General features: G+C 49.7%; 1 protein-coding gene across 1 annotated transcript in view; it reads right to left on the reverse strand.

The window, feature by feature from the left end:
- Positions 1 to 15,174, reverse strand: part of DNAJC3 (DnaJ heat shock protein family (Hsp40) member C3) — a 264,365-nt gene that overhangs the window by 38,273 nt on the left and 210,918 nt on the right. The window lies entirely within an intron of this gene.

Consider the following 15,174-nt stretch of genomic DNA (forward strand, 5'->3'; position numbering starts at 1 on the left):
ACAAAGAATGGAAAGGAAATTATAAATGCTGTGTTAAAGACCCCTAGCATTGAAGAAGAGCATTTCTGGTCTGTTACTGTGGCTTAGGCTGCCCATAACTCTGGAAGCAAAGTGGCAGAGGCTGCCCATAAGTCTGAGATCCTGCCAGGAGAGGCCTTTAGACGTCGTGGGTCCACTTACAAAGATTTATGCATGACTGAGGACACTTATGTGTTAAAGAATTGTGTCGATGCAGATGAAGTAGGTCAGTGGATTCAGAGGCCAATTTGTCCATTAGGCAATGCCAATGCTGCATTATCCAATGAAAGAAAAAAAGCATTCTATTAAAAATAGATCCTAAACTGGTGGACCTAGCTGGTAAGGAAGTGGGTCCCTCTGCTACTGGTCTACTGTTTGGCTATGCCTTTGTTAAGGATCTTTCTAGATATGTGGGTGCTTTTAGCTCACTTCAGAAATCCCAGAAAGAGATTAAGAAAATGTTTCAGGAGTGTGTTTTGGGGATGGCCGGGAGAACAAGAAGTTGGTTCCCCGCCCGTGGCCAACGTATCACCAGAGGCTTCTTTCCTCCGGGATTCAGAAACTATCAGGGACAGCAGTCTTACCGTAGAGGCAGATTTTACCCCAAGAGGCTGAGAGTTCGGGAAAGGTACACCTGTGGGGGCAGAAGGAACTGAGAATCAACAGGTAAGATCAGACCTTTTGGTTATCCTCTTAAAACTGGGCAGCAGACTTACCCAGTTTTACCAAAATTGGTTGCAGATTACAAAGTGTCCTTGGGTGCTAGAGACAGTTTGGTGATTTCGAAAATAGTTTGTAGGAATACTGGTGCAAAATTGTTTGCTAAGGAGGATAGTCTTCAGTGGGCCTCAGATGAGGTTGCTAGATCTGGTGATTCAGGAATTGATTGCAAAAGGAGCAGTTGTGATGCAAGACGATCAGGTGGATGGTTTCTTAAGCAATATATTCCTAGTGGAGAAAAAGGACAAAGGAATTTTTCCAGTTACAAATTTATGAGAACTAAATGATTGGGTAGTTTACCATCATTTCAAGATGGAGCGGATGCACTTGTTGAAGGATGTGTTGCAGAAAGGGGACTGGTTGACTCTTTTCGATCTGAAAGATGCTTATCTGACTGTTCCGATATGGGAGGATCATCAGAGATTTCTGAGGTTCCTGTGGAGGAGGAGGAGATTGTGCAAGTTTGTATGTCTGCCTTTCGGTCTCTCGTCAGCACCCTGGTGCTTTACAAAAGTCCTTCCGCCAGTAACTGCTTATTTGAGAGAGACAGAGAGAGAGGGAGGGAGTGTAGTTTGGCTGATACTTTATTAGGGCAATATTTTAACCATGGACCAGGACAGGATGCAGGCAATTTCGCATCCAGGTCTAGCAGTGAGACTGTTGGGAGGGTTTGGGCTTTGTGATAAACAAAACAAAGTCAGAACTAGTTCCAAGTCCTCAAACAGTTTCTTGGTTTTGTAGTAGACACAGTGAAAAGTGTTCTGAGGTTACCAAATGAGAAGCTGAAGAGGATACAGCAAGAGATAAAGAATACTCTAAAGTTGAACAGTGTTTCTCTGAGAATGTTAGTCCGTATTGTAGGCCTTTTATCTTCTACTATTCAGGCAGTTTTCCTGAGGCACTTGCATTATCTGGCTTTACAGAGCTTGAAAGTGAAGCACTTGAGGGATTAATTGAAGTACTCGGAGAATGTTTGTCTTTCACAGGAAGCAAGGCAGGAGTTGACTTGGTGGTTGAAGAATATGAAAGCTTGTAGCAGGCACGTAATTTTTGCAGAGAATGCAGATTTGGTTGTGGAGTCTGATGCAAGCTTGGAAGGATAGGGTGCAAGTTGTGGATTGCTAATAACTAGTGGTAGATGGATGGAGCAGGAAAATGATTTGCATATCAATTATTTGGAGCTGTTAGTAGGTTATTTTGCAATCAGGTGCTTTGCAGATCAGACTGCCAAGTGTTCAGTAGTTTTGGGAATGGACAATGTATCAGCAGTGAGATTTGTGAACTGGCTGGGAGTTCCTCGTTCAAAGGGACTGGCACATTTCCCAAAGAGTTTTTGGGGGCATTGTATGGAAAAGGGCCTGAATGTTCAGGCGGAGCACATTCCAGGGTTATCAAATTCGGTGGCGTATTGGTTTTCAAGGAATTTTCACAATTCCAGCAACTGGATGTTAGAAAGAAGTATGTTCAGAGGTTTGAACCATTTTTGGGGTCTTTTTCAAGTAGACCTTTTTGCAAACACACTCTATGCTCAGGTGGAGAGATTTTACAGTTGGCATTCAGACCCGGAAGCAGCAGGGATAGATGATTTCTACAGGATTGGAGAGGCCTTCATCCTTATGCTTTTCCACCTTTTGCCATGATCGGCAGAGTAACAGAGATGATTCGCAGATGGAAGGAGACAGTGGTGGTGGTCATTCCTTTTTGGAGCTCTCAGGCATGGTATCCAATCATGTTGGAAATAAGTGTGGGCTTTCTGGTGTTGTTACAGGTGTTCCCAGAGATTTTACAAGCTCCTCAGAGAGAAGAACACAGTCTAGCAGAGGCAGGTCAGCGTCAGCTGGTGGCATGGAAACCACGGTGTAACAAAGGCCCGCAAAGCCCCCGTGGTGCGGGGGGCCCAAGCTCCAGGGGGCCCCCTCAGCACAGTACACTTACTGGGCCTGACTGGGACCAGTTAGTTTGATGTAGTCATACACCGTGCATGCAGTGATGGCACTGCATGGTGGCGTGCCATTAAAATGCCCTCTAAGGCTCAGTTCGCGTAGTCTCATTCACTGCATGTGTTCACATTTGGTGGTTCCTGCGCCGCTGGCTGTGTGATCTTCTCGATGGGGGTAGGGTGCGTTAGTCATGCACCGTGTACACTGCACATGCAACGGCGTCAGCAGTCCGTGCCTGCCACCGAAGCTGCAAGGTTGGGTGAGTACTGCTACAACCAGCTGAAAAGTCGCTGTATATATCACCCTGTGTGCAATGCTACACCCACTGAATGTGCAGGTAAATGCAAGTGTACTTTGAATAGGGTGGTTTATTATTAAACTGTGTGGGCATGCATGTGCTACCTATGTGTATAGTACACAGCGCGATTTTGTATTTCCGATAGGAGTTGCATTTCTACTATGCGAGCAAGCTCTTATGGGGTGAGGCGAGGGGACACTCTTGCATCTAATCCTGGTCTCTAGTGCTGAGCAATGGTGAGTGACACCCTTCTTGGACGGGGGAAACCCAATGAGCTGCATTGGCTCTAGAGACCCCCATATCACTCTGCATTACACTGACCCAAGACAGAGGACCCTCCAAGGACTTCCTCAGAACCGAGCATTCCATGTGAATTAAGACACAAGGGAGCGCCGTGCCAAAAGAGTGAATCCTTCCAGCTAGGGCTCCCTTGTTAAAAGTTCTCACACGGGCCACTGTGTTTGGTATTTAAGAAAATACCAAACCAAATGCTACTGGCGAGTCCACGGTAAACTGCTGGGCCCCAATTGGAATCTGAACTACTCCAATTTGGTGGCCATCTTTCTAAGGTTGGTCAGTTCAGTAATACTAATCCTTGTTATGAACAGAGCTTAGAAACGGCAGGAGGGAAATCGAAATCTATAAATATAAAATATGGTATTAGTGCTGTAAAATTCCACCCGCATTCATTCAAATTTATCTTTACCCTCTCTTCTCAGGGTTTAGGCATATTTATTTTGTGCTCTGACACAGTTAAAGTTGCAATTTCTATATTTTCACATGGTTGTAAATGTGCACATACACATGCATGTGGGTGACTGTTGGGTTGTTGCAATACGCTCAAATAAAAACATTCACTTTATTGCATAGACATGTGCGCAAATAAACATTTATTTAAAGAAATCTCATCCCTTTTTAAGTTCCAGTTGCTTCCAGTCTGCCTAGACATTGCTCTGATAGTCTTTTTTCAAAAATGAAAGGTCACTCAAAAGAAGTCATAGTTTTGGGATATTTTTAGATCCTAAAAGTAAATATAGACAAGGAAACACTTTGTTTCCAGTTTGTATTTCTATGTCAAAATCAGTATAAGAGGAAAAGTGAGAACGTTAGCTATAGTTACTAAATGTAATGTTAAACAGTGTATTAACTTCAGAAGAATGTAGGACAGAGTTGGCCCTGCTGGGGTTTGAATTCATAGTTTGCAGGTCATGCCAGTTTTAACAATGGCATAGTACCCTGATCACCTACTAGGGTAGGTTGCTACCCTATTGGAAGTTTTCTTTGGCTAATGCACCAGACTTTAACCTCTATAATCACAAAATATGTCATAAAACAGTACAGAAAAAGTCTAATGTCATCGTACCACGGGTACCCAGGTAAACAACTACTTGCATTAGCGTAGCAAGGATGCCTGGGGCCCTGGTGCAAGCAAGGAAAATTTCCCCATTGACTACTGTTTTGGTAGTAAATACAGCAATTATCAGGTTTCAATGGCTCCCTAACTGCACTGCGCCTGGTGCCATCGCCGACCTCGCCAGCACCCATGGACTACATCCTCCACGGGGACCTGAACTTCCACTTTGAGAACAACAACGAAGCTAACTCCGCCACCCTGATCGACAACCTCGCCAACCTCGGCCTCAGACAACTCGTCACCGCACCCACCCACGCCGCCGGCCACACGCTGAACCCCGTCTTCTCCACAGGCTCCCACGTCACCTTCGACCACACCACCAAACTCCACTGGACCGACCACCGCTGCATCCATCTCACCTTCAAGAAACCAACCACACACAACCGCACCCAACAGCTACCTCGCCGCTGCTGGAGCAAAGTCACTGACGACCAGCTGATCACCACCCTCGCTCAGAACCCACCCACCGACCCCACCAACCCAGACGTCGCAACCTCAGACAGTGGATCGACGACTGAGCCAACACCCGCGCCACGCTCAAGAAACCCCCCAACAACCACGCCAGCAAGAGATCCACCTGGTTCACCGACGAGCTTCAGACCTCCAAGCGCGCATGCCGGAAACTGGAGAAGACATGGCTACATGAACGCACACCGGACAACCACGCAGCCCACAAGGACACCACCCGCAGACATCACCACCTCATCAGATTAGCCAAGAGACCCTCCTTCAAAAACCACTTGGACAACAACGCATATGACAGCAAAGAGCTCTTCAGCATTGTAAAGGAACTCTCTAACCCCAGCGCCAATACCAACGACATCCCGCCCTCACAAGAACTGTGCGACTCACTAGCCATCTTCTTTCACCGCAAGATCGCTGACATCCACAACAGCTTCAACACCACAACCGCCTCGACTACGCCAGACGCCACCTCCCCTGTGAACACCACCAGCGCCAACCGCCTGACCTCCTGATCCAACGTCAACGAGACATGCAAGGTCATGAACTCCATCCACTCAGGATCTCCGTCAGACCCGTGCCCACACCACGTATTCAACAAAGCAGACTCAGCCATCACACCCCAACTACGGAAGGTCATCAACATCTCCTTCAAAACAGCGACATTCCCGGACGCCCTCCTCAGGAAGCCCAAAGCAGACCCAAGGACCTCAAGAACTTCCGGCCCATCTCCCTGCTCCCGTTCCCGGCAAAGGTCATCGAGAAAATCGTCAACATGCAATTGGCCCGCCACCTGGAAGACAACAACATATTGGACCCATCCCAGTCCGGATTCAGACGCAACCACAGCACTCTAAAGACACGCCTCCTAGAAGCCGGAATCCAAGAGAAGGCCCTTGACTGGACCACGTCCTTCCTCTCAGGCAGTACCAAAAGAGTCCGCCTCCCACCCTTCCAATCCAAAGCCACCGACATCATCTGCGGCGTCCCCCAGGGCTCATCCCTCAGCCCGAAGCTGTTCAACGTCTACATAGCCCCCCTCGCACAAGTGGCCCACCATCACGACCTCAACATCTTCTCCCACGCCGACGACACCCAGCTCATCCTCTCCCTCACCAAGGATCCACACACCGCCAAAACCAACCTCCACGAGGGAATGAAGGCCGTCGCCGACTGGATGAGGAGCAGCCGTCTGAAGCTGTACTCGGACAAGACGGAGGTCCTCATCCTCGGACCCACCCCCTCAGCCTGGGACGACTCCTGGTGGCCGATTACAATGGGAACAGCACCAACACCCACCGACCATGCACAGAACCTAGGATTCATCCTTGACTCCTCCCTCTCCATGTACAAACAGGTCAACGCCGTCTCCTCCTCCTGCTACAACACCCTCCGCATGCTCCGCAGGATCTACAAGTGGATCCCGACCGAAACAAGAAGAACGGTGACACATGCCCTCGTCAGCAGCAGACTGGATTACGGCAATGCACTCTACGCAGGAATCCCAGCCAAACACCTACGACGACTACAACGCATCCAAAACGCCTCCACCCGACTGATCGTCCACGTCCCCCGCCGCAGCCACATCACCCCCCACCTGAGAGACCTACACTGGCTCCCCGTCGACAAGAGGATCACCTTCAAGCTCCTCACCCACGCACACAAAGCACTCCACAACGCCGGACGAGCCTACCTGAACAGCAGACTCAGCTTCCACACCCCCACCCGCCAGCTCCACTCCGCCAGCCTCGCCCTCGGCGCTGTCCCCCACATCCAACGTACGACCTCCGGCGGCAGATTCTTCTCCTACCTCGCCGTCAAGACCTGGAACACCCTCCCTACCCACATACGGCAGACCCAAGACCTACTCGCCTTCAGAAGACTCCTTAAGACATGGCTCTTCAAACAGTAGCAGCAGCACCACCCTCCTCTCAGCGCCTTGAGACCCTCACGGGTAAGTAGGGTGCTTTACAAGTACTTTGATTGATTGACTGCACCTGCTGCACAAATAGTAGCTACACCCTGGCTACTTGGCGAGGAACTACAAAGTATACGCACTGTGTAAGCAGCACCCAGGAGACCAGGGACAGCAGCCACTGAGCATGCTCACTTTGTGCAGCAGAAGGGGAGCGCTGCGACTTGGAGTAGAGCTGCTGGGTGCATTCACTGTGTTAGCGGCTTCCCAGCAGCAGTGGAGAGGAGCTGCTGGCACCACCTCATAGAGAGGAGAGATGCAATAGAATAATGACTAAATGGAACTACCTCTGCATGATGACCCGACTGCAAGATGATCACCACCCAAACTCTCGCAAATCTGGTGGGAAAAATCACACCCCTTTTTTTTTTTTTATTGTTTTTATTATAACAAAGCATATGGGACAGATCTGCACAGGATTATTACAACAAATACATATACACTTTAGCGGGCCACTCGCAACCACATTCAAGTTTGAATCATAAATACTGTACATGACATTGTAAACATATCACCACATCTACTGTACATCCGAACCCAACATTGCTAGTCTGGGTCTTCATCTTCCCCAGCGGTGCTCGGTGGTTCACAGATGTTACCCCTAAACGTGTTCCATGCACCCCATATCCTACCTCATTTTCTTGGGCAGCCACGGTGGATGTAAACAGACCTCTCCGCCACCATCGCCCCATCCATGTCCTTACACCAATTACAAAGTGTCGGTGGGACTGCCGAACCCCACAGCCTGGCGATGTTGCGCTTTGCCATCAACATACCTAACATTACCCAGTCCTGCTGCCGGTGATTCAGGTCGTTAGGTTCCCATACGTTCAGCAAGCAGCGACGAGGCTGCGGTAGCAGGGAGATGCCTATTGTTTGAGAAATCTGCCGTCCAATATGTCGCTATGAACCTGCATTCCCAGGTGGTGTGGAAAAATGTCCCCTCCTCCCCGCAGCCGCGTAGGCAGAATTTATGCATGGCCCTTCCTATCTTGTGAAGGAGTGGTCTGGTGTAGTACGCACGGTGCAGTATTTTGAGTTGGACCAGTTGTAATCTTGAGGGGATTGCGGTTTCACGGGGCGAGGCGAGGGCCTCCTGCCATTCAGAGTCTTCAAGGGGGCCCACCTCCTCTGACCAGTTTTGTTTCAGTGTAGCTGTTATGTCCGGGAGGTTATTAATGAGCTTCCTATATGTGAGGGAAGTGGCCTTGTCCTGCATGTGTTCAGTCAGAAGCCTATCTTCAAGAGGAGACGACTCCTCCAGGACAGTGCCTGTCGGTATAACCGACTGTAGCGCATGTTTAATTTGCAAGTATCTAAACTTCTCTGTCTGCAACATCTCATATTGTGTTTCTAAGTGGGCAAAATCTACCACCTTACCCTTCTTCCATAAATCACCTACCACCGAAATACCAATGTTGTCCCAGGCCTGGAATCCCTTACTATTTTGGAGGAAGCCCAACTTGCTTGAGTCCCAAAGTGGTGTCATTTGGGTGATAGTTCCCAAGCATTTGAGACGCCTGTTGGCCCGGTACCACAACTGTGCAGAGTGATGTGTCGGGCCGTCACAAGTCTGGAGGCGGACGAAGGCTATAAAGATTACCCAACAGTCCCCTACCTTCCCAAGAGTGTCTATCAGCAAGGTATGCAAGGTCAGTTTGCGAAGCGTGCAACCAGAAATTAATCTGCTTTAGATGTGCTGCCCAATAGTATAGTTCTATATTTGGAAGTGTTATCCCCCCATCGTACCAACTTCTAGTTAATTTATCTTGCGCGATTCGGGGCGGCTTTCCTCCCCATTATAGATGGGATACCGTTGCAGCAACAGTTTTGAAATATCGTGCAGGGATCAATGACTGGGTATTTTCAAGCACATAAAGGAAGCAGGGGAGCGCCATCATTTTATACAGTGCTGCCTTGCCTAAAAGTGTGAGAGGGAGAGTCTGCCACACTTTCACGTCGCGCTTGAACCGCTCTAGAAGGGGGCTGAGATTTAGGTTATAAAATCCGTCAGGGTCTGGCGTTATAAAGATACCCAGGTACTTAAAGGCCGCTGTGGTAGCCCTCAGGGGGCAGCTCAGTGGCAGAACAGGCGGCGGACCAGCAAGGACAAAAAGGATTGACTTAGTCCAGTTAATCATATAACCTGACACTCTACCGAACTTCTCGCACACATTTAGTAATTCGAGAATAGATTTTTTAGGGGAGGTGAGATACAGGAGGATATCGTCTGCGTATAGGGATATACGATCCTCCCATACATCAGTCCATCGGAGCCCCTTGATGGAGGGTTCCCATCTGATCCAGATCGCAAGTGGTTCCAGGATCAATGCGAAGAGCAACGGAGACAGTGGGCATCCCTGTCTCGTGCCTCGGCCAAGTGGGAAGTCTCGCGCGATGTGTCCATTTGCAACAACATGCGCTAGTGGTCTAGTGTAAAGCAGACGAACCCAGGCGCAAAATTTGGGACCAAATCCCATATGTTGGAGCACTGCGAATAAATACGGCCATTCGACTGTGTCGAAAGCTGTAGTGGCGTCAAGCGAGAGGATGACAGCGGGGTCTTTAAGATAGGGGGCACGAGCCAGGACCGCATGAAGCCGACGGAGGTTGAGAGCCGTGCTCTGATGTGGCATGAAGCCAGATTGATCCAGGTGAACTAGCGTTGCGAGGTGAGGAGTAAGTCACAATGTCAGCAATTTGGCGAGTATCTTAGACTCTGCGTTGATGAGTGAGATTGGACGGTAGGAGGCACAGTCCGTCTTTGGCCTACCAGGCTTGTGGATCGCGACAATCGTGGCTAGTCGCTGATCCTGTGGCAGCTCCCCTATTTCAAGACTTTCGGATAGCATATTTAGGAAGAAGGGGGCTGTCGTTTGTACCAGCCTCTTGTGCATTTCAACTGGGAGCCCATTTGGCCCCAGCGCCTTGCCGGATGCCAACGCATAGGTAGCTGTCTGTACCTCGTCGGTGGTAATGTCTGCCTCCAACAGAAGCGCTGCCTCTGGGGAGAGCTTAGGTATTGATAGATCCTTAATGTATTCATATGCCTCTGTAGGATGCCCGGGGAGCATAGATTTGTTCATAGTAGTCGGCTAGGAGATTGACTATGCCATCGGGGTCGGAGATCGGGGAGCCTGCCGGTGATGCTAGTTGTGCAATGACTTAATGCGCTCTTTCTTTCCTATCCAGCCAAGCTAACATTTTCCCTGCCTTATCTCCCAGCTCGTACACCCTATGTCTAGTGGCTTGTATCTTGCTTTGCGCCATTTCTCTCTGGTGAGCCAAGACTTCTGCTTGTTTTAAGCAAACCGAACGCGCGGTTCCCGGGGAAGGGTGGGCCTCCTGCTGTACCGAACGCGCGTTTCCCAGGGAAGGGTGGGCCTCCTGCTCTGCGGTGGCTACGGCCAGTTCAGCCTCGAGGCTGTCCAACTCCGCCTGACGCTTCCGTTTGTAACCCAGGATTGATGCCATTGCTTGTCCCCGGAGGACCACTTTGTATGCCTCCCAGAGCGTACTGGGAGAAGCCACCGAGCCCTGGTTTTCTTGAAAAAATTGTTTAGTGGTACGTGCGAGGGTCGACTAAAGGGGTGCGATCTGGAGGAAGCCAGCATGCACCGGTAACATGCGTCTTCGGCAGACCTGATGACGGGTGTATTTAAACAGTATTGGGGAATGATCAGAGATGCCCCGGGGCGGATAGTGACCTCCTCTATACCCTGTAGGGCGTCCGCAGATACCAGGAAATAATCAATACGCGTGAGACATTTATGCACTGCTTGTAGGAGAGTAGGGTCTGCAATCCTATGATCACCCAGATTTTTGCTTCACTGGTTTACGACTTTCCCTGGCTGTGGGCCTGCTAATCAGACCCACAGCCTAGCTGTTCTCTCTACTCCAAATTGTACCCAGGTACTGAATTGGCACTGGGCCCTCTCCAAGTCCCTGTACCCAGGGCTGAGGTGTACCCAGAAGTCTCCCAGGGGCTGCAGCATGTATTATGCCACCCCTGGGTTGACTAACTAAATCAGACACAACTGGCTGCTTGACAGCTGGGGCAAGGTGGTGTAATCACCCTTTGCTTTAGATATAGTATTCCTGTATCTAAACCTACAATGGACACCTATGTTCCTACCAGTCACTCCTATGGCAGGCCTTAACAATCCTGAAGGCAGAGTGCGTGGAATAAGGTGAAATGGTGCTTCGGCATGAGCTGAGCCCGTTTGCAGCTTGCGGAACCAAGTCCTAATAGCTGTTCCATGATAACGCATACCATATACTCTTAAGTGCATTATAATCCTCGCGGTTATATGCCAACTCTGGTATCGCTTTATCAAAACATGTCGAGTAAGGTGTCATACGAATTGGAATACTAACCCCTCGCCAATTCTGGCGACGGGGTTAGCATTCCACCCTTCTAGAGGGACACGACATGTATGTAACCTGTAACCCCGGTTAAAGTCAGACATAGCCTCAGTTCCACAAGATGGATGCTGCCACCGAGACACAAGTCTGCCCTCCTGATGCTGGGAGTCCTCCCAGCACAGGAGGCAAGGACAAAGGGTTTCCTGCCAGGGGCGGTGCCAGCACCGTCCCAGACAGGATTTTGTGTATCCTAGGTAGGCCGGGCTTTAGAGGAAGGTGACTGCAAGTGGCACCCCGGTGCCCACTGTGCATAGGCCGGCTTGAACCAGTTCCAGGGGCACTCCAGCCCCTGATCTGGGGAAAGCCCGCCACAGGAGAGGGGTGTAACCACCCCCCTCCTAGTCCCACCCATAGGGCAGGACTTAGTCGCGTGCCAGCCCCCTTTTGCAGGATAAAGGTAGGAGCAGGCCCCCTTCCAAATTAGATCATCTTTGAATCCTGAAACTACTTTCCACGAAAGGAACTCAAGACTTCTTCCTAAGATTTCTCCCTTGTGACTAAGGAGTAGTCACCCTGCAGCAGCAGGCACCAACCAAGCATCGCGGTCTGCTGTAAGTCCCCTCACCGGATCAAGACTGCCCAGCTCGACGAGAACCGGCTTCCCTGGCACCTCTGACCTCTACCTGCATCATCAGCCCAGCTGTGATTCGTGGGTGTGACGAGACCTCGAGGGACCGGCCATCTTCCAAGACTGCACGACGCTTGACGAGCATGACTCCCGAGTGACCCTCGACCGAGTGCTTTGGGGTAAGAGAAGCCCCAACCCTGAGCAGCTCCAGCACCGAAGTTCAGCCCCCTTGCATCCACGAGATCTGCGTGGGGCCCTTCTGCTCTTTGCTGCTCACCGCGTTGTCCAGGTCTCTTGCCCGTTGGCTAGTGGTCCTCTGACGACGAACTTCGACGACAAACACCGCTGGTCTGGTTGCTCCAGACTGGCCCTTGCTCCCCTCCAACAGAGGAGCACCCTGGACCCTCCTGGTCCACTCCAGACGCCATTTTAAGTCCACCGCGTGGGCTTGCATTTGCCAAGACTTGTTGCCCCAATCCTGGGTCCAGCGACGTCGACAGCAGATATCTTCGTGGGACAGCTCGCACCTCCATCCTGGTCGCCGACAACGCCTCCTGGTCCGAGAGACTGCAGAGCCCAGCAGCGCCCACTCACCTGGTTGAGGTGACTTCGTCCGGTGCCACTCTGGTGCCCACCTAAATCACTGGCTAGTGATTCAGAACTTGGTCCCCTCTGCTTACAGGTCTTCCTCTTCTCCGATCCAGGCTTGGATCCCCAAGAACTTCTTCACTGGTCGCCTGCCAGCAACTTCTTTCTTCAGGCTCCTGGTTCATCAACGAAGAAACCCGACGACATTTGAACCCTATGCAGCCGCAGCCCCTGGGCTAGGTAAACCGAGTACTCCTGTGCTCCAGCGTAGTCCAGCTCTCTAAGTGTCTAGATCCACTTTCGTTTTTGACCTACCTAGTCGGGTTCGCCCGAAAACACTAACTTTGCTTTTACTAGCCTCCATAGACTTTTTCCCGCCTTACGCGTGAGAGTTCCCACTCTGCACACGACGTCCCTAGGCCTCCTGCTTGTAATCTAAAGGTTCAGTAGTCCAGTCCTAGCGATCCTAAAGCCTATGAGAATAGTTACTTACCTGCTAGTATTTCGCATTCCACTTGTATAGTATATGGTTTTTCGTGCCCCTCGGGCATTTGTGTAAATTGTGCGACTTTAAGTATTTCTTTAAGAGTTTTGTTGTGTGCTTAGCTCCCTGTCTCATAAAGAGCCAGGGTAGTACGGTTATAAATAAATATACTTTATTTTTCATAACAACAACTTGTGTGGTGTCCTTTCACTTGGTGTTCAAGGGGTATATGTGATGGTAAAACAGCTGGCTTAACACGCCCTCTAGAGTTTAGCCTAAAGACTGCACGTGTCCGTGCTACTAGGATAGCTGGTCTATCAGGTTGACTTACAACCAAACTTCAATAAGGGTTGTTTGGACTGATACATAGTGTTCACTAGAATAGTGAGCACTGCATATCAGGCCAACTTCTCACATTGGTGAGCAGCGGTTGGGATTTGAGCTTGCTGTTGTTTTACCACGCATATCCTAAGAATATCATTTGAAAGATCACATAAGTACTAAGGTACATATAACTTAGCTTAGAATACTCTGAGTTCTACTGAACCAGCTGTTGTAGCTCCTAGGGCCTAGCACACCCTAAACTACAACTCTAGCAAGGGATCAGTAGGTAAACAAATAGTGTAGGTAAGTGCACCACTTACACCTCACTAGAAAAGCATGTCTACCCATGGAGAGTCTACTGAGACTCCCCTTGTGGCAGTTGACCCTCCACAGGTCAAATCAAGATATGCAGCTCTCAGTTTCCAGGAGATGAGACAAGTGTGTACCTCCAGGAAACTGAAACAGGGGTCTAACCCCACCATTCCCTTTCTGATAGGTCTCTTAGAGACATATGATGCTAGGAAAGCCTCTCATATAGATGGGAATATGCCAGCCTTAGAGGGTGCCCTTGGTGATCCAGACCTCCTTGACACTGACAATGCAGTTGAGGAGGAGGAAGAAGAGTAACTCTCTGGGGATGAGGCAGACAAGAGGTCTGAGTTAGTCAGCAGACTTACTAGGGCCAACTTAGACCTACTTAGGGAAGGATCTGGGGGACCCCCAGTACTGACCCTAATGAGGCCTAACCTTGGAGTTAGAAGAGATAGATCTCATTCTAGGAACTCCAATAGATCTCTGCACTCTAATGCCTCTTCTCAGAGGAGAAGGAACTCTCCCCAGAGGAGATTGACTTCCCCTCAGAGAATAGAGCATGAAGCAAGGATGAGACAGGCTAATCTGAGGATTGAAAGGGAAGAACTTGCCCTGGCCAAAGAAAAGCTTGCCTTTGCTAGAGAGCAGCAGATGAGTGGGGTAGTCCCCACTGGTGGCAGCAATCTCCCAAGAGATAAATAAAGGAGTTTAGATACTAAACACCTGAGTAAGATAGTGCCCCCCTTTAAACAAGGGGATGACATCCAGAAATGGATGGCTGCTTTGGAGAGGGCCTGCACTGTCCAGTGCATCCCCCAAAGTCAGTGGGCAGCTATACTGTGGCTCTCCTTTGAAGGCAAAGGTAGAGATAAGCTCCTCACTACTAGAGTAGAGGATGCTAACAATTACCAAGTCCTGAAAAATACACTGGTTGATGGGTTTGGCTTAACCACTGAGCAGTACAGGTTGCTGTTCAGGGATACCCAGAAAATTCAGTCTCAGGATTGGTCTGACTTTGTGGATTGTGCCACTAAGGCTTTGGAAGGCTGGTTGCTGGGCAGTAAGGTTACTGATTATACAGGGTTGTACAATCTGATCATGAGAGAGCAGATTTTAAATAACTGTCAGAACCAGTTGTTGCATCAGCACCTTGTGGACTCAGATCTGACCTCTCCCCAAGAATTGGGAAAGAAGGCAGACAGATGGGTCAGAACAAGGGTCAAGCAGAACCAGACTCAGAACCAGGGTGGTCAGAAGAAAGCAGACCAGAAGGGTAGTAACAAGAGTGAACAAAATGACCAGAAGTCTTCGACAGGTCCCCAACAAACCAAAGAGGGTGGGGGTCAGGCTTCACAGCAGAAAAAGAAGACTCAAGAAGGCCAGTCAAAAAGGTGGTGCCAGTACTGTAAAAGTAAGTCTCACTGGTTTAGTGAGTGCACCAAAAGAAGAGGGCAAACTCCTACCACTACAGCCCCTAAGGCAACTGCACCCCCTAGTACAGTCAGTAGTGGTAGTGCACCCCCCAAGGGACTAGTTGGGTTAACCTTGGGAACTGAGGAGTCTGACAACTTAGTTGGCACACTCACTCAGGCTGTCCTTGTCTGTACAGGGGATATGGATATGTCCCCTGCTGTCAGTCCCAATAC

The sequence above is a fragment of the Lissotriton helveticus genome, chromosome 8 (assembly GCF_964261635.1).
Source record: "Lissotriton helveticus chromosome 8, aLisHel1.1, whole genome shotgun sequence".
In the NCBI taxonomy this organism is placed as follows: Eukaryota; Metazoa; Chordata; class Amphibia; order Caudata; family Salamandridae; genus Lissotriton; species Lissotriton helveticus.